Source organism: Apus apus, chromosome 9, assembly GCF_020740795.1.
Source record: "Apus apus isolate bApuApu2 chromosome 9, bApuApu2.pri.cur, whole genome shotgun sequence".
NCBI classification, from domain to species: domain Eukaryota; kingdom Metazoa; phylum Chordata; class Aves; order Apodiformes; family Apodidae; genus Apus; species Apus apus.
Genome location: NC_067290.1, coordinates 11,256,989 through 11,275,168, shown reverse-complemented (window position 1 = coordinate 11,275,168; position 18,180 = coordinate 11,256,989). Strand labels below are relative to the sequence as shown.

The window sequence follows — 18,180 nt, the reverse complement described above, 5'->3', positions numbered from 1 at the left end:
AAAAATGTTCCTAAGTATCCCCATATAGAGATCATTTTCCTAAACTGTAAGACACGAAAGCCCAAACTAGTGACATATACAGAATCCTAAAAAAGGAAGCATATCTCCCTCATATCTGTATACCCAGCCACTTTTCTACAAGAGTCTGAAAGCCACACACACACAGACAGGCACTTATATATGTAATCAGGGGGCAGTGCTTAGATACAAGATCTTAGTCATGGTGTTACCCATAAATAACTCTTCACTTACAGAATGTCACAAGTATTTTAACACCCATAGCAAGATGTCACGCTGCTTACAAAGCAATCTCTCAGAAGTACAGGCAAACCAGATTATTTGCTTTCCGTCATTTCACTGCTGTTATTTCCCTGCCATTCATGTGGGATATTTGACCCAGGGGCTGGTATCATCCCAGGAAGAACATCATGCTGTCCTGACCTGCCTTGCACAGGCCTTCCCAGCAGAGGAAACAGGACTTGCATTTTCCTGCTTCTGCTCCATGGGCAAAAGCCAGTTGCAGCAACCATCCCGGTTTTCCTGAAATCAACAGCCTGAAAAGATCCTACACTTGCAGCAATGCTGATAATACTTAGAAAGAGACACAGAACTGTCACTTGAATAGCTGAACCAGTGCCCAGGGCAGTGGCTGCTCCTGCTCTGACAAGTGGCCAAAGTGGGACACTTTGAGCAGGGCACTGCCTTGGCTCCCAGCAACCTGGGGCCAGCATCAGGAGTGCTGCATTCCTGCTCCCCTGGAGGCTGTCATTTGCAAGTCACATTAGAGTTCCTGAAACTGGCATGACGCCATCTTTGGTAAGGGTGAATGTTTTTGAAAATAAAAATGAAACTATTGTATTTGCAGTCACATACCTTAGTGGTAGGTTATCTTTTAAAGAAATAATTAATACAAGCTTTGCTTTCATGCAAAGTGAATTTTGAAATACATCAGTAGTTTTGCATAGAACTGGAAAAAAATTCAGAAGGGTAACCTGCACTCAGAGAAACCACTAACTAATCTGGAAGAAGAAAAGAGCTTGGCAGATTGTCGAAACATTTTCCAAAATACTTCAGGCCAAAATTTCCACAGGCTTTCTGAACCACGATCATAGCATTTATGCATGTATGATGACTTATTACAGATTTCTATCTAGCCCAAGGCATTTACTTTTTTAGCTTGTTACATATCATAACAAGGAGAAAGTGAAAATAGTTTGTAATGACCACCTATGAAGATTTGTTAGTTCTCCCTCAAAACTCACTGCTCAAAAAACACCTCCAAAAGCAACACAGATTTATCATTAAAGAACAGAAAAAAGACTAAATGAAAGTCCATCTCTATTCATCCAGCTGATTTATACAGCAATAAGGAAAAGAACTAATCAGCATGGTCCATGATCTAGATAGAAACACCTGCTAAAATAAACTTTTGTTAACCTTTCTATAGTAATTTACTACAGTTGTTACAACATCATAATTAATTCCCAATTATCTTTGCAATGGGAAAAATTCACAGCAAAAAAAATAACCAGATGTTAACATTGGTTGAAGCCATAAGCAAAAGCAGTTATCCTTAGTGTGGAAAAATCATCATCAGTGTGGACAATGCTAAATAAGTAGGGAACATTTCCATTAGGTTTTGGTACTCTAATTTCAAATTAATTTTGTATTTGTTCTTTGCACACTTTATTTCACCATGAACTGGTCCAAGCTCTCATTTACTACTGCAGCTTCCAACTGGTCTCAAAATCAGAACAGACTTCTTGAACTTATGAGTTTCTGCTAGGAAGATGGACAGCTTCCAGGGCACAAGACATGAACTTGACCCTCTGATCTGCTACGAAGCAGTTCAATACTTCTAAAGGGAAGGGCTTTTGGAGTGTTCAGCAGGAACTGAAACCTGCATATGCTGCATACAACCCTCTCTGCCCCACAACCACCCCCAAAAATTTCCAAACCTAAAACAAGATAAACCAACACACATAAGAATGGGAAGAGGAAAACAGCATGAAGGCAATGGCATAGTTGAACCCATTCATTCTCAATTATACAGGGACTAGGAAATATAGCTGATATCTGAAAATGAGATGGAATGCAAAGAATATTTGAAGGAAGAACCAGGTCCAGCATTAGAGATTTTTATATCTATTCAAATGAAAGCTCAATTGTAGAGCTAAAAGAAAAGATATCACACTTCTATGCAAGCCATAATACTAAGAAATCAGTGATTTTTCCAGCAATGATTCAATAAATCGTATACACAGTAGTCATTTTTTTTTTTTCTGAAAGAATTTTCTGTGTTTGTCCATGTGCTGCAAGTGCATGGATTGGTGATGATAAAAGGAATACTGGTCACGGGTTTTGCTGTAATACTAATCAGTTTATCAAAAAAGTAGGGAAAACCAACGATTTTTCTGTTAAAAAATATTTTTCTAAGAAACTTCTAAACAAAATTGTAGTTCCTTTTTACTTTCATTAAAAGTATCAAGTGGCTTTTAGCATGGAGTTTTATTCTTCAACAAGAAGCAACAGATAAACATACAATCACTAAAGAAAAAACTCTACTCATGGCAGATCTCTTCATCACACATATATGTCACTGCAGATTTATCAGTTTAATTATGGCATCCTAGAATGTCTATGCAGCTGTTTTTGTTATTAGCTCTATATCTTGTGGTAGTGCTAAGTTAAAAGCTTTCAAAAGAATGTCATTTAGCTAACTGTTTGATAACTGTTCAGTAGCTTGGATTTACATAGCACAGAAGAGCTATTACTGTATTTGACAGCATGCTTATTGGAAGTCATACATGACTGAACTTTGATATTTATGCTATGCACTTTTACCCAGCTAGAAAGAATGCAAGCCATGTACCAGCTAATTTCCTGTATTCCATAATTTAGATATTCTCTTAATGGTTAGTTTCATACTATGTAGATAATATTAATCATTACTAATTGATTTATGATGAACTAAAAAAAATACTTTCTTAGCTTCAAGAAGCAAGGATTGTCATTAGGTATTTTCAGATCTTCTGTTTCCAAACTGAGTGTATAGATCAGAAATGCAGAATATAAATTGAAAAGAGATAACAAGTGCTTTTCTTGTGAACGAGACAAAAGCAGGGAAGGATCTAGATGGCTTTGTGATTGTCATTGTTTCAGTGCTTCAATAATTCATTCCTTGTTTAGTACAAATTTAAAGCTGCCAAACACTATTTCTTAAAGGTTGATTATGTACGATGTTTTTAACTAGTATATTTCTAAGTCATGTTGTGAAAGGATTTAATGATTAACTAGGTGTAACTAGGTAATTTGGCAGCCTCAGCCAACCTCAATCTTTTTTTTTTTCCCAGTTGAAATGAAAAACAATAACTCTAGATTATTCCCAAATCTTAAAATACACATAAGCTAAATATAAACTTAATATTAGACACAAATATATGCATTTAAAGCATGGACATTCTGTATCAAATACACTTAAAAATATTCATTAGCAATTATCGACCAAGGTTTTCATTGCAATTAGAGTCTAACTGGTTGATGAGGCAGCTATTCTGAAGAGCCCTTTAAAATTCCATTGATTTTTTTATATCAAAAGATATGCAAATCCCTGGATCCTTGCTACAGACTCATGTAAAACCTTCTATAAAATGGAGGAATAAAACATACAAAATAGACCCTTTTTTGATAATAATTAGCATTTGTTTTTTATTACCTACTTACATTTAAGACATGCAAGTTAGAAGGCTTAGACCTGATTGACAAGACAGTTCTGTGAATATTGATTTCTGAAAATGCTGTTAAAAATGACACAATATAAAACAATTACTGAAAAAGAAGGAACTTCAACATTCTTACAAACTGGTAGCCCTACAGCACTTGTAAATATTTAGCATATATAACTTCTACTACCAATATGACTAGTCTAGTTACCAATATGTCAGCCTTTTCTAACATTTTCAAAAAGTGAAATTCCTAGAAGTATAAGAGAGAACTATAAAAAAGCTTCAGATTAGGCTTCTAGAAAGTATGATTCAATTAACTAACAGCTGTCACCCCAATAGCAGACATGACAGCTATTTCCTGTCTGGTGCTGTCCAGTATAGAAATACATTTACTAGATTATGAAGTGCTGCTAAATAAGTAATTCTAGTAGAAATTTTTTTCCCCCCTATTTATTATTTACAGTAAAAAAATGCCCAGAGGCTGTAAACAGGATTGGAACCTAGAAACAAGTTTAGACAGCTCTTTGCATAGTGTTGTCTAAGCTTGCTTAGTAGGTACATCTACATGAAACGAACATGTATGTACACACACACACACAAATACAAATCATCCTTGCTTAGTACACATTCACACACACAGACCTTATTTACAAACTCAAACCCATTCTTTTACACTATCAGGATCATAAATATATATATACACACATGCATATATATAGTATATAATGCAATGACCTCCTGGTCCATAAGTGGACATTTTATAAAAAGCAACCTAGCAGATAATCATCTGAGAACTGTTATTTTTTTAAGCAATTCCACTGGACTGACAGAAATAGATGTCATGTACGTGTTTTGTTATTTATTTTTCTACTTCTTCTCCTCCATTTTATAAATTCATCATATACAAAGAAAAAAAAACACAAACCAAAAACAAAACAAGCAAGTTATACTTACTTGTTAATTATCTGATCAGTATTTTGAACTTGGGATAAAGTAAATACTTTTTTGCTGCTTCCTCAACTCTGTGGCACTGGAGCAAATAATTGATCAAGACTATGGGATTAACTAGGACCTTTCCTTACACTTCATGTGAAAAGATGTGGTTTCAGAGCTGCTGTGAAGCAAGTAGGAATGCTATTTATCTCTGCCCAGAACTAGAGAGTATTATTTTATGCTGTGGCTGTCAAATTCACAGGTGTTCTTAGCCTAGACATACAACTTGCTCTGTAGATCACCTTGCATCTTGTGACAATTTAAGTTTTATATCTGTGTCTGCAATCTGAACAGGACGGAAGGCAGAAAGATAAATCTATAATAAATCTTAGTTCCGTGTTGAGACCTCGGTTAATTAGGTCTTTCTCAATCATTATCTCTTTAACTGGTATTTTTCTAACATCAGGAAGAGATGCCTAATGTTTAGGTGTCTGATGCTGCATCAAAGGGCCACGGATAAAGCCACAGCCCCATTCCAGTAGGACAGTGTGGGTTGTCCATTGAATTATTTCTTGTTTTAAAAACAAAGACTAAGCAATGAAGAACCTACAGTGTCAGAACTGAAAAAACTTTGGGGGAAGAAGAGAAGCAGAATAAGTTTTACAGGCTTTTTCTAAAAAGATAACTGTTTCCTAAGTGGACATACACCATCAGAATAGAAAGACAAGAATAAAAGAGAACTGTACCACTGGAAAAACTCAGAGACCAAACTACTCTGAAACATGTTGATGAAAGCAAAGAAGGGAATAACACAGAAATGTTTTTCTCCATTTTTCTGTAATTTTCACATGTATTTTATAAGTAAAGGGTACATTTAAGAAATCCCTCTGTGCAGTCTATGAGACTGGAATTATAACAGTCATATCATACATGTGGCAATCTTAACTAGGCTGCCACAAGGAAGCAGATCAGGAGGCAGAATGCATAAACACAGGAGATACCAAGGAGATTTAAAGCTAGATGTAATGTCATGTGTGACAAACCAGAAAAGTATTTTCGAGGGAAGCTTTAGTAGACAGGGCCTAGAAGCTTTTTATTTCAATGGAGTTGAGGACATGAATGTATAGTGCTGTGTAGTACCTTGCCATCAGCTGACAAGAATGACTTGGGTGAAACACCAACTCTTGTTCTTACACACTTTCCTATACAGAATATTCCTAAATATTGAAAAATACCTGCACATGGTATTTTTCTCTTTTGAGATGTATACTGTAAGGTTTTCAGAGATTAAATACACCTCACACTTCCATGATGTTTCTGTAGGATTTTTGTTTTGGGGCTTCTTGGATGTACAAGGACTTGGAAAATAAATGTAAAACATCTTAAGATCTGTTTCCTCCTTTCTGTATGTGGTTCTTTTAAAAGTTTTTGTTTATTTTTTTTTATAGTCCTGTAATATTTGCCTCACGCTCACTTTCCATCCCAAAGAATCATATCTACTGAAAGAACTTACTTGCTAATATTCTCAATCATTACTTTTAAAAAGCCCTACAGAATTCAAAACACTAAGCTTCAACTAGGTACTAATGCATTTATCTATGCATTCCTTCATTCCTTTCAAGAAAAATCTGATTTGGCCCTACATCTGTATGCCTCTGAAAGATAAGCAGGGTGTTATTAAAAACAAAAAACAAAAAAAAAAAAAGAAAAAAAAAGGAAAAGCTGTTGCTCAGGCATAAGCCAAACACAGCTTAGTAAATCTGACTGCAGTTCTTATTTACACACAACTACATCAAGGCTGTATAGATAAACTCTATACAGTTTAAAGGGTGTTCTGAGGTTATTCGTTAAATTGATGCTGTTAATTGTTTAGGTGAGAGGAGAAACATTCAGCTTTCTGATTCTATTTTATGCTGAATGACATTAATGTACTGTCTGATTCCTGAACTTTTGTTATTCAGGATACTGAGAATGTGTTCTACATAGCACTGTATTTTCATTCACCAACAAAGTGCCAGTGATTAGAAGCTCATGATGCAGCCAAAAGAACAGTTTGTCCAAAATTTACACGTCTGTTTAATAAAGAAAGAGAGAACAAGGGCAGGAAGGAACAGTTTTGGGTTATCTAGAACTGGATGTATTTGAACTAAAGGGTTGTTTAATAGCATCTCAGGCTCTGATTTATTTTACATTGCAGGGATTCTGTCCCACATCAAAGATGTCTGTTGAAAAAAAAAAAATCCTTTCTAGAAAAAACAAACAAAACAAACAAAACCACAAACAAGCAAACAACAACAACAAAAAACCCCACCAAAAATAATAACAAATAACTGAACAAATAATTTTCAATTTAGGAGCAGGTGATGTTAAGATATCTCCCAAGGGCAGAGTAGTTAGACTTACATGGAACTAAACAACTCTGCCATGATGAAAGCTGGACATTCCTTAGTACTGGGATCTAATGAAAACATCAACGTTTTACTAAGTTTTCAAACTGACAATTTAACAGTTTCACAAGAACGATTTAATATTTATCACCACTTTCTGCAAATTACATTTAGACAAGGGAAATAGTTACATAAAGCAAACAATTCTTTCATATAGTAAAAAAAAAAAAAAGCTCAAACACCTTAAGATGAATATACATTTCAGAACGAAGTCTCTTGGCAACAAACTGTCAGCAATAATGGGTTCCCATAAACAGGAAATGGTATTCTAAAAAGAGGAACAGATTATTATCATCTCTGATGACAGAAACTACATACTTTCTTTTTTCACTGACTATGCTCAGTGCAAAATCCATCAGGTTTCAGCACTTGCACAACCCAAGTAACAGGAATTTTTAAGGTCAGAACAGAGTAGTGAAATCACTGTCACACAACTCTTACAAAACTTCTGTGACATTGGAAAACAGCAAGAAAAAGCTGAAAAGGTAGGAGATAGATGAGATAACCTGGGACAGTGGGGTTTCTAGTTTGGAAGAACAGAGTTTAAGAGCCTGCAGGTTACTAATGAGGAAAGAAGGGAAAAGAGGCTGGAGATAGACTAAAAAATAAATCAAATTAAGCTGAAAGCTTGGAAGGAATATTGCAGCTGGAAAAGGTTGTAGAGGGAAAAGATAACACAGCAGAAAGACTGCATAAGAGAATGAAGAGCCACTAGAGGCTGTAAGAAAGGAGACACTGAAATGCTGGATGAAAAACGTTAAAAGAACAAATCTGGCAAAAGAAGGATGAGGTGCTTCCTTGAATTAGGAAGCCAAAGCTGAACATGAGATATATCTCTACACGTGCTGAGATATTAGTAACTGGAATATTGTAACATTTGTCATTTAGATAATTTCTATTAATGACATGAGGCAGGAGTGGTTGGCAGAAGACAAGCTCTAGGTGCTCAAGACGACAGCTGGAAGACAAATTTGGGGAGATACCACAGTTCAAGATATCTGAGATGTCAAGAATGTAGAAATGATGAAAGGGACAATACACACTGATATTCTTGTTTGTCCTACAATGCCTAGAACATACAGCTACTACAATTTAGAAAGACATCTTAAAAATCTTACAGGTACTAAACAACATGAAAATCAGTTAAAACAGATAGAAACTGGTTTTGGAACACATGTTAACTTTAACTGACTATACAAACCATTGTTATAAGAGAAACTGCATGTCTGATTTGCCAAATGCTATTTCCAGAAGTGAAGCTTGCTCTCATTGAAACACATTTAAATATTTGTGTCCAAATGATGAATTAATCTACTTGCTCTAAACACTCATTATTTTAGATTCTGCATCTGTAAGAAAAACAAATTTGCACAGAGGTTTATCACTATACCATTTCATTAGCACTCAGAAAACTGAAACTCTTGCAAATGCACAACTGTGCCTTATGCAACAAAAGCCTATTTATGACTTAGGACTATACACAATATGCCTTGGGGATTGTTCCTGTTCTAATCAAATACTTTTGCAAATTTGTTGGCCAGGAACTGATAAAGTATTTGCCTGCAGTAGTTAGGTAAAAGAATGATACTATCAGGGAAAATACATTTTCATTTACACTTTGGATGTTTTATTCCCTCAGTAGCCAGCTTCCAAAGGTTCCATGACAAAATTAATCACATAGCTTAAATATTTGTCCGCAAATAACACTGGTTAAATAACTCCGCAACATCTGGTTTCCTTTTCTGCTTGCTATTTGAGAGCTTTTTCTGAGTATAATTAATCCTTCTAAAATGGGAATAAAGCAAGTTATTGTCTTCTGGAAACTAATGAAGTATATTACAACTACAGACAAAGGGACTGTGCTTCATTCTGCACAGCAGAGTTAAGAAGCCCACAAAAAGAACAAAAGTTTATGTTCATCTGAAAATGGTGCTTGCAGACCAGAGGTCTAGATTCATGTAACAAATTTAGCAAAAGGAAGTACTCAGAGTAACCCTGTAGCTGAAGTGGAAAATTTCAGGAGGACAGTTCGAAGAGAAGGGAAATAAAAGCTCAGGGAGAAATGACAGGACACTTTCCTTCTGTCTTGACTTTCCATGTTAAGGGCTCTGTGCCAACACAGACTAAATTTGTGGACCAGTGTGTGAATGGTGCTTCTCTGGGAGCTGTGGTAGCATACACAAGAATTTGCATTTTCATTACAGTATTGATCTAACACCAAAGAAAGGTTTTGGTCTTCCTGTATCTGTCAGTGTGCATGGGAGAACAAAGCCACACTCTTAAGAATTCATCTTTGAATTTAGGATTCGTTATTGTAACACTTTAACCAGCAGAGATTGAAATCAATAAAGCTTTTGCCATTGATTTCCACAAACACAGGTTCAATACTAAAAAGTCAACAATAACCACTGAATCTCCTTGAAAATATTTTTCTACCCTCCTGTTCTCCACAAGAATGGAGATTACACCATTTAATGCTATCTTGCAAATTCTTTTTCCATTTGATAGAAAGACAAAATAAAAATGAGAAGCAATTCTAAACTTAGCTAAAGCATTCTTTACCACTGGTCCAGTTTGGACACTTGGTCTAGAAAGAAAAAACAGCTGAAATAAAGAGTGGATTTTTGTCCGCCTTTGAAAATGATTTTGATGACCTTATCAAATTCAACAAAGGAGATTCATACTGATCAGTTAGTTACACATCTCTAGTGCATATTAAAATATTACCTACTTTCCATTTCTGTTTCAAGGTTTGGTCTGATCTTGCCAGGTAAACACAAAGTACTCTATTTATAATGGTCTTTGTTTACAGAAGACACCTTTTATAATCAAAGCTTACTTTATGTTTCAACAATAAAAGGATCATAAAAGGATCCAGACTTTACTAAGGGGCTGGTCTAGCCCATTAGCTACCTACACAAGCTACAGTTTGAACCACAGACTCCAAAACATAAAAAAGACCTTATCCTTGTTCAAGAAAGCCTCTGCAGGATTGTGTCTCAGGATGTAACCTTCAGTATCCCTCAGCTTTTCAGACTGTACAATATATATGGAAGGAAGGTGAGTAATATACATAGGAGAGTTACTTAGTCACACAGTCATACCATTGTAAAGCACAAATGCCCATTATTCATTGTATTCAGTTTAATAAAACTTTATTTTTACAACTCTCTTAATTGTATTGTAAGAATAGGATCTAGACCCACTGCATACCTAGACATGCATTGAACTTTACTTGCATGGATCGAATTAAAACCATGAATTTGCATTACCAGTTTTGACTAGCAATAAAGCCAAAATTAATTAAGGACTGCAGATATACCACATTACTCTACTTCAAAAAGTGAGTATACTAAAGGAAATTTTCCTTGAGAAAATGTCAGTTGTGTACTTTTCAATATGCTTCATATTTTTGCATTTTTCTGCATCAATTTGTTATGGAACTATCTTTCAGATTATCCTTACTTTTATTTTGTTTGGTGTTTGTTTTTAAGCAGAGTCATAAATGTATTTCCATTTCATGCTATTCCCAGCTAGGAATAAAATAACGGTACTTCCAAGAAAGAAAATTACCAGGGAATCTGTTCTGCATTTGTAGGCAGGAGAGAGGCACTTTGAATGGGGAAGAAGAATTAAATTAGCCCCAGATATAGGAGCTGAATACTAGCCACGTGTTTTTGAAGTGAGTGTCTGCAAACCCTTTCCTATAGATCCTTTACAGTCTGACCTTTATACATATAAATATAACAATATAGGTCTAATCTGGTAAAAAGTTTGCTACTCTACAGCAAGCAAAATCTTTCTAATTTGTAGACAAAATGCTTTTATTTTTCTCTTTCAAAGGGAACACTGGTATTTGAATAAAATATTTTTACCTTCCCCCACTGCCACCAGTTTAGAATGAAAGCATATTCCATGTTTAAGATTCTATATTTACTTAGTTTAAATATTTATGGGTGAGATGTATATACAATATTGAATAAAACAGAAACCAGATTCATTCCTTAATGAGTGAGAAAGAATAGTCCACATATGAGGCAAAAAGTAGTGTTAGAAATTGTCACTACTTCTTTAAAGTCAGCAAACACAAGAAATGTTAAGTCTTCTCAACTACTGTACAGAATAACAAAACCAAAAGAAAGTGTTACGAGTTTTTCTTCTATATTATCAGATTTTTATGACAAAGGCTAAAATGCTCAAAAACGTGTTTAAATTTATTCAGCTGTTCTCATAATCTCAAGTTTCACCGGGCTGCTACACTGCATTATGTTCCCATATGACTGGATTAAAGCTATCTAACAGGCTGGTTAACTTATTAGTCCAGCCTCTGAATACTTGTTCAGAACTTTCTTCATCAAGTATTGACAAACTGCAAAAGTCATAGTAAAATCTGCTTTTTCTTAAACAGGACACTGATCATGTCATCAGATCAACAGTTCTAAAGGCCGCTCTTCCTTCAATGCCACTGCTAAACTAAAAATGGTGTTCAATCCATTTGTAGGGGAACTGGACAGCCCAAGGGAGAGGTAATGGGATACAGAGACTTTAACCTTTAGGTCATCAATTTAAATTCAGCTCAAGTTGATCAGGACCAACATTCCCACATGATGAATGTTTTTTAGCCTGTGTAAAGAAATAGACACAATAAATATTGGTGGACACATTACCAAGGTAACTGATCCCTTTTGGTAATCTCAGAAGAATACTTACACACTGACAGGGCACAATCCTGATTCCTGTAGCTTCATGGAATCCATCGCTGACTACATATTCTAAAACAATGTCCCAGCCACAATCAAATTATTTACGACAGGTTTAGGAATATTTTTTTCCAGTAGGTGCACGTTTCAACTAGAAGCATCTTCAAATGTGATTGCCACTGAGTTCATCTTGCCATAATAAAGTATAAGGTGCAAAAACAGAGACAGAAAACTATACTGAAAAATGCCACTAAACTGATTTCTGTTCTATCCCAAGTACTACTGCTAGGCAGATTTGGTTGAAATGTTTAAAGTGTGGATATAGGAAAACCAGAGAAAAGCCTGAGATAGCTGACAGGCATAACCAGAGGCATGGAAAAGACAGCTCTGCATGGAGTCTGATATTGAGATTTAGTTTAGGGTCCAGATTAATAAATGTTGCCTGGTATGAATACATAAAATAATTATTATTAGAGTCATTTCTTCAGAGCCTGGGGGTTAGAATAAAGCCAGGCACAAAGATTCTTTCCTAGCCTATAGGAATTGTGGAGATTTCAGAAAGGTCTTGTTACTATTAGGACAAATCCTTTCACAATTTCCACAAAAGCAGAGATACCCAACCTATTACAGACAATAGTCCAGTGGTAATGACAGTTGCCTTGGATGCATTAGATATTCAGCTGGGTTTAAGTCTCTATTCAGCTGGATTCAGAAAAGGAAATGGAACCAAAGTCGCATGTCTTAAAGGATAATGCCCTAACGATTAGGCTCTGGGTATTGTAATGCAGATTTCTCTCGTGGTTTCTTGTTGAGAGGTTCCATTTTTAATAAATTAGTTATTTGCTATTAGAAATTAAAGCTTCCTAAAGGAAATTTCTCTAAACTACTCTTGGTATGAGAGAGGTTTCAGGTTTGATAAAGCAACTATTTCTATCAAAAAATCTGTTAAGTTGAAAAATGCTGTAGCAGCTTCTGTATTTCTGAGTGTGAATGCAAATAAGTTTCAGACATTTGTGAATAGTCTGTTTTTCCTTTGTGGCAATATTGAAGAGGGGACAGTGAGAACAGGCCATGCAATCTTTTGCTATTCAAGATACGAAGTTATTTCAGGCTGAGGAATCATTGCTACTAATAATCCATTGACAAACCTCTCTTTGGATAGTTTTATCCAAAGTTATACAAAAATTAGGAAACCTCTATTCGCCTCTAAAGTTTGCCACTCTTATCAAGCCATAGTTTTTTAAAAATTCATTTCTGTAGAAATGTTTGTGTTTTCTCTACTCTTCTACTCTATTTTCTGATTCCATTCTTTCAGGCCTCTCTGTACTTGTCTGTTATTATGTGTGTTATTACAATGAGTTTTTAGTGATTTATCCCAAATTTGTAACACTGGTATCTAAGCACCCACCAATTTCCCCCTTTCACACACTAACAAACACTCACTTCTCTAGAGCAATTAAATCAACCCCATGCTCAGCAGATCCCTGCACTGGTCAGTCCCCACGCACACAAAATCATTATTATGATCTTGACTTACAATCTTCAGCAATTTAACTTCTGTTCACTGTGAAAGGAGAGATAGCACTAAATCATGCAAACAATAGCCCTTCTAAAGACCAGTTATGAGTTAGTGAAAGTCCTGTGTGGGGAAACATAAATGCTGCCAAATGAACTGCACATAAATCTACTCAGTCAATAACCAGGATACGGACTGCACCCTCCCTACTTGCACTGAGTGCCATCCTGCTTTATGAAAAGCTCCACTGCTATGAAAATAGGTACTAGCAAGGCAGAAAAAGACTTGTCTTTAAAACCAACAGCCTGTCTTAAATGTAAGTTTCTATTCCCACCATAACCATTCCCAGTTTACCATATTACAAAGCAGCAATAGTTCACAATGTAACACATTTGGATACCAAACTAGGCAATATGTCTGCTGCCAGAAAAGTAATGTGAAATGAATCACATTATTCCTCTAGTGTTTTAAACAGGTAGAAACAGTAATGAAAGAGCTGCCAAGAAGTTCCACAGTTCTAATTTTATACTATCTTTATCTTTTCAGACTAAAAATAATTCACAATGTTATTTTCAAAATTAGCATTTCAATTTAAAAGGAAACCAGACTCATTCTAGTTGATCTTAGACATAGACTTGCCAGAATAATTCCACTGAGTCAGATAAGTGCATTTGCATGAATAAGGAAAGAAGGACAGTGCAGTTAAATTTAGTTTACTGTTCCTGAGTTCAGATCTAATACTCACCGTTCTCTACAGAACTGCCTGAAAAGCATTAACACATTTAAAGCGATTTGACTTTTCAGAGCTTCAAAATGTACAGTATTTTGTGTTTTTTTTATGGCCTATAACTGTTAATGCACTTTTGAGCCACAGATTCTTCTTATCCCCTTGTTTTGAAGTCAACTTATGTTTGAAAAACAGATTCACAAAATACCCTCAGTACTACGTTCAAAGAAGCTGTTAAATTAAAATAAACATATTAACAGCCTAAAAATATGGGAATTCTAAATGGGACATTGGCAGAATTTAGGCAACTCCAGCCAAAATGGTGAGTCTCAGGACCCTTGTCTCAGCCTGGAGATGTCTGTTCTCTGAAGATAGTACAGCTTTCCATGGTAAGATAGGCCAGACACAGGAGCTGCATCTTTGTGCAGGGCCAGAGCTTATCTTCCCTGCCAGGTCTGAACATCTCCCTGCACAGTTTCTGCTAAGTTGGGCTTGGATCCAGAAATGAATCCCACCCCTGCAGACATGATCTAAGGAGTCTGATCCAACAGGCGTTCTCAAAGCCAGCCTAATAAATAACAGCTAGGTGAGTTCCCTACAAATTCTTCAGGTGCTATTTATTTCTAAAATGGTACCTGAACAGCAGTCATTCCTAGCCTAGCAGCAGCACTGCTCATCCCAGAAGCAAAATCCCCAAGTCCAACAGCTTCTTCAGTCTAGGAGTCAAAGCAATGTCTCTTAGCAGAATGTTCTATTCAAGAGGCTACAGGCTGCATTAAATGCTGGGACAAAGATAGGAATATATTAAACTTCTCCTGTTAAAGCTGTATCGTTGTAGAGAAAATAATTCAAGATTCAACGGGCCAGAGAAAGAACACAAGAGGGAGCAAGAGTCTGTAGCCTAGTGATTTGGGCACTCAGTTGGGAAAAGAGGTCCTGGGTTCCTGGCCTTTGCTCCATAGAAGGTTCATAAGATTTATCTAACAACCTTCCCATAATGTAAGTCCTAGCTTGAATCTGGCTACATTTTTCTTCTTGATAAAATTTATAAATAACATTTTGTGTAATTGCATTTACCAATTTTAATTTCACAAGCATCACCATGTCTTTAGTATGCTTTTAATGCTAAATTTAAATAGAGAACATCAATAAAATGGAAATGTGTCAAAACTCTAAAGCTAATTTCATATAAATTTTGCTTTATATGTATATAAAATGCAAGAACTTACTTAAGAGCAGGTTAAAAATAATACAAAAATGCAAATACATTTATTTACCTGTTTCAGTAATGCTACTTTGAATTACTATGTTGGAATTTACTTTTTCTTCTCATCTTTTTCAGGATATGATAAGATTTTTAAGAAGCTATAACAACAGTCATAGACTTTTCTTATCTTAATTCTGCTCAGTTTCAGTTTCTGATTCTCACTTAATAGTATTTTCATTTGCTGTTTCTCATTCCCTAGCGCAACAGTGCAATGTAATGCAGGCAACTGTTTAAATCCAAGTAAGTTTATCTTGAAATTCCCACTCCAACAATTTCATGGACATATTTCTGTTTTTGCTAAACATTCTTTTTATAATAGCTTCATTTTGGGCCTAAGCCTGCATAATAGGGTCCCTTTAAATAATATTCCATGCCTTGAAACATATTACAAAAACTGTTATATCAAGGCGAGTTATGCAACAGCTCTCTATGGTTTTAGCATATTTACTCTGTCACGCCATATGTGAGACTGCAGCCTCCACAACAAAACCTTTACACACTGAAGTCATTATCTCTGTGAAGTCTGCAACTGGCATTTAAAACTTATTGATGGCCTGGGTATTGGTGGCTCAGTAGGCAGCACTCTTGCCGGAGGCCCAGAAGGTCAGAGGTTCACATTCTGCTCAAAGAACAAGTTGGACATATTCCAGGATTGTGTGTGGGCTGTGCTAGACTCTGAGAGGGGCAGTCCTAAGCACAGTGAGTGAAACCTTGTCTGCTTAGTGGATATCAAAGTCCTCTTGAAAATTGAAGAGTAAGAAGCAAGTTTAACTTCCCTGAAACAAGTGAATGAAAATGAGGATATTTGCCAGGGACCTGGCAGGTTGTATGTGCTAAATCCAGAATGGTACCACTACAGTAAACAGCACAGTTTTAAACAAGATATCTTGGTCTCTGTGATAAGCATATGTTCAGATGACAGATACAGCCAGCCAGCATGCTCAGTATTACCTAACTTTCATAATAGAAGAATGACTTTGGGTTCTATTTCACACCATGAAACTATGAAAAATCCATATGTAGTTTTAATAAGTGAGGAGTCTAAACAAAAAAGGTTTAACACTGGTAAAACTTCAGAGCATACTATATAATTACTGAAAAAAAATCTTCAACCAAATAATCAAGTCCATATTAGAAACACATAATAGAAAATAATATAAATGGAGATTCAACCTGCTCTGGTGTTAAACTTTGATACTTGAATATCCCAGATGACTCCCTCCTCCTCTTCTTTATAGACAGGTAAAGATGGATCTCTTGAAGGAACTGGGGATCACACTCTAGGCAAAGGTTGGACAGGTGATCAATGTACATCATGAGATTTTGCCGTGGCTATGTGCCTCCAACAGTGACTGGATCATCTGGTTTAGAAAAACAATTCAAAATTGTAATATTTTCTAAATAACGTATTAAGGGAAAAATTAGCAAAAGGAAGAAAAAAATATTTTTAGAACATGGATTGCATCACAGAACTTCCCATAATTATATAGCTCATTTTAAAAATTCATTTATTTCTTATTTATCATTTAGTTAATTAGTTTTTTTCATTCCTTACAATTATCCCTTAGACTGTTTGCTATTTCCATTGGCAGAATGTGTTCAATAGCTACCAATGAAATATGAAGTTATTCTTATAAGTTTCAATTTCTTTTTTTTTGGACTCTAACACAACCATTCCAAGTGCCAAGGCCAGGACTGGCCCATTAATTTACCAGGCTTTGTAGCAAGCCACTATTTATTAGCCAAATGGGATTCTACTCTGTAGTGCACTTCAGGGAGGTATTCATAGAGGTTGAAGTTTGTTAAGGAAGATTCACCTCCCAATGCTCCCTCCATTGTCAGTAGACTGAAAGAGCATTTTCTAAAGGATCATTCAGAGCATCTAAAGTGAGACTGTTTCTTCTAGCATTTAGGAACATCATCTTTTATCTGCCTATCTTCTACATTGTTTTGTTTCAGATTTTTTTGTTGTTGTTTGTTTTTGGGTTTTGTTGTGTTTTTTTTTTTACCACCACAGACAAGCTAATCATGCCCTCCTTCCCAGAAATATCCATTAGTATAATGGACCTTTAGGCTTAAGTTTGGCAAAATCAACCTGTCTTTAAGCAACTATGTTTATGCACGGTAAAAGAGAACATGAATTACAAGCACCATGACACCTTTGGGCTATCGCCCAATTAATGTGTAAGCAATGACCTTCTTAACCAAAACAACTTAATGACACCATTATTTCTAGCATAGAAATAGAGGAACTCATAGCATAAACCCAGTGCACATTTGTAAAGAATTATGAGTTCATTTTGTTACTAAAGTATGAAAAGAAGCTATTTCAAGGAACGAAGGATGTCCTCTTAACCTGTGACAACAAATTTGTTTGTTTTTTTCTCTTCTCAGTAAGAAAGCAATTAGGTTTTTTTCCAATAAAAATATCCTTGTCCATATATAAACACTCCTGGTAATCATGTAATTACCTTACCCAATCAGATTAAATTGCTGTCAGTTGAGTTCCCACTGTTGATTAACTTTCGTGCACTCTAAACCTAAATGAAGTCTTTGGTACAGTCACTTAGTCATTTACAAAGGTGTTTCTATGATTCCAAAAAGTGTAATAGCAACATATTATTTGCTATAATCATCAAATATCCAAGGTCACAGATAGATCACAGTGTACCCCTTTTTTAAAACCCAAAGAAATACAGAATTAAACCATGTTGCTTATTTTTGTATTTCTTGCCATGACTTCTAAATGTAATAGTAACCTTTGACCTCTACACATTAAACACCATAATTATGCAATTAAAACTAATTATGCAATTTAACATACATATTTTTGTCCTACAACTGGCAGGTCAATTACCTCACTCA

At 35.5% G+C, this 18,180-nt stretch overlaps 1 protein-coding gene across 4 annotated transcripts in view; it reads right to left on the bottom strand.

Moving 5' to 3' along the window:
• The window catches only part of ERC2 (ELKS/RAB6-interacting/CAST family member 2), a 445,445-nt gene that overhangs the window by 42,819 nt on the left and 384,446 nt on the right, over window positions 1-18,180 (bottom strand). For all 4 annotated transcript variants that reach the window (XM_051627871.1, XM_051627872.1, XM_051627873.1 and 1 more), the window contains one exon: window positions 16,489-16,676. The gene's annotated coding sequence lies outside the window, so the exon portion shown is untranslated. The remainder of the gene's footprint in view (window positions 1-16,488; window positions 16,677-18,180) is intronic.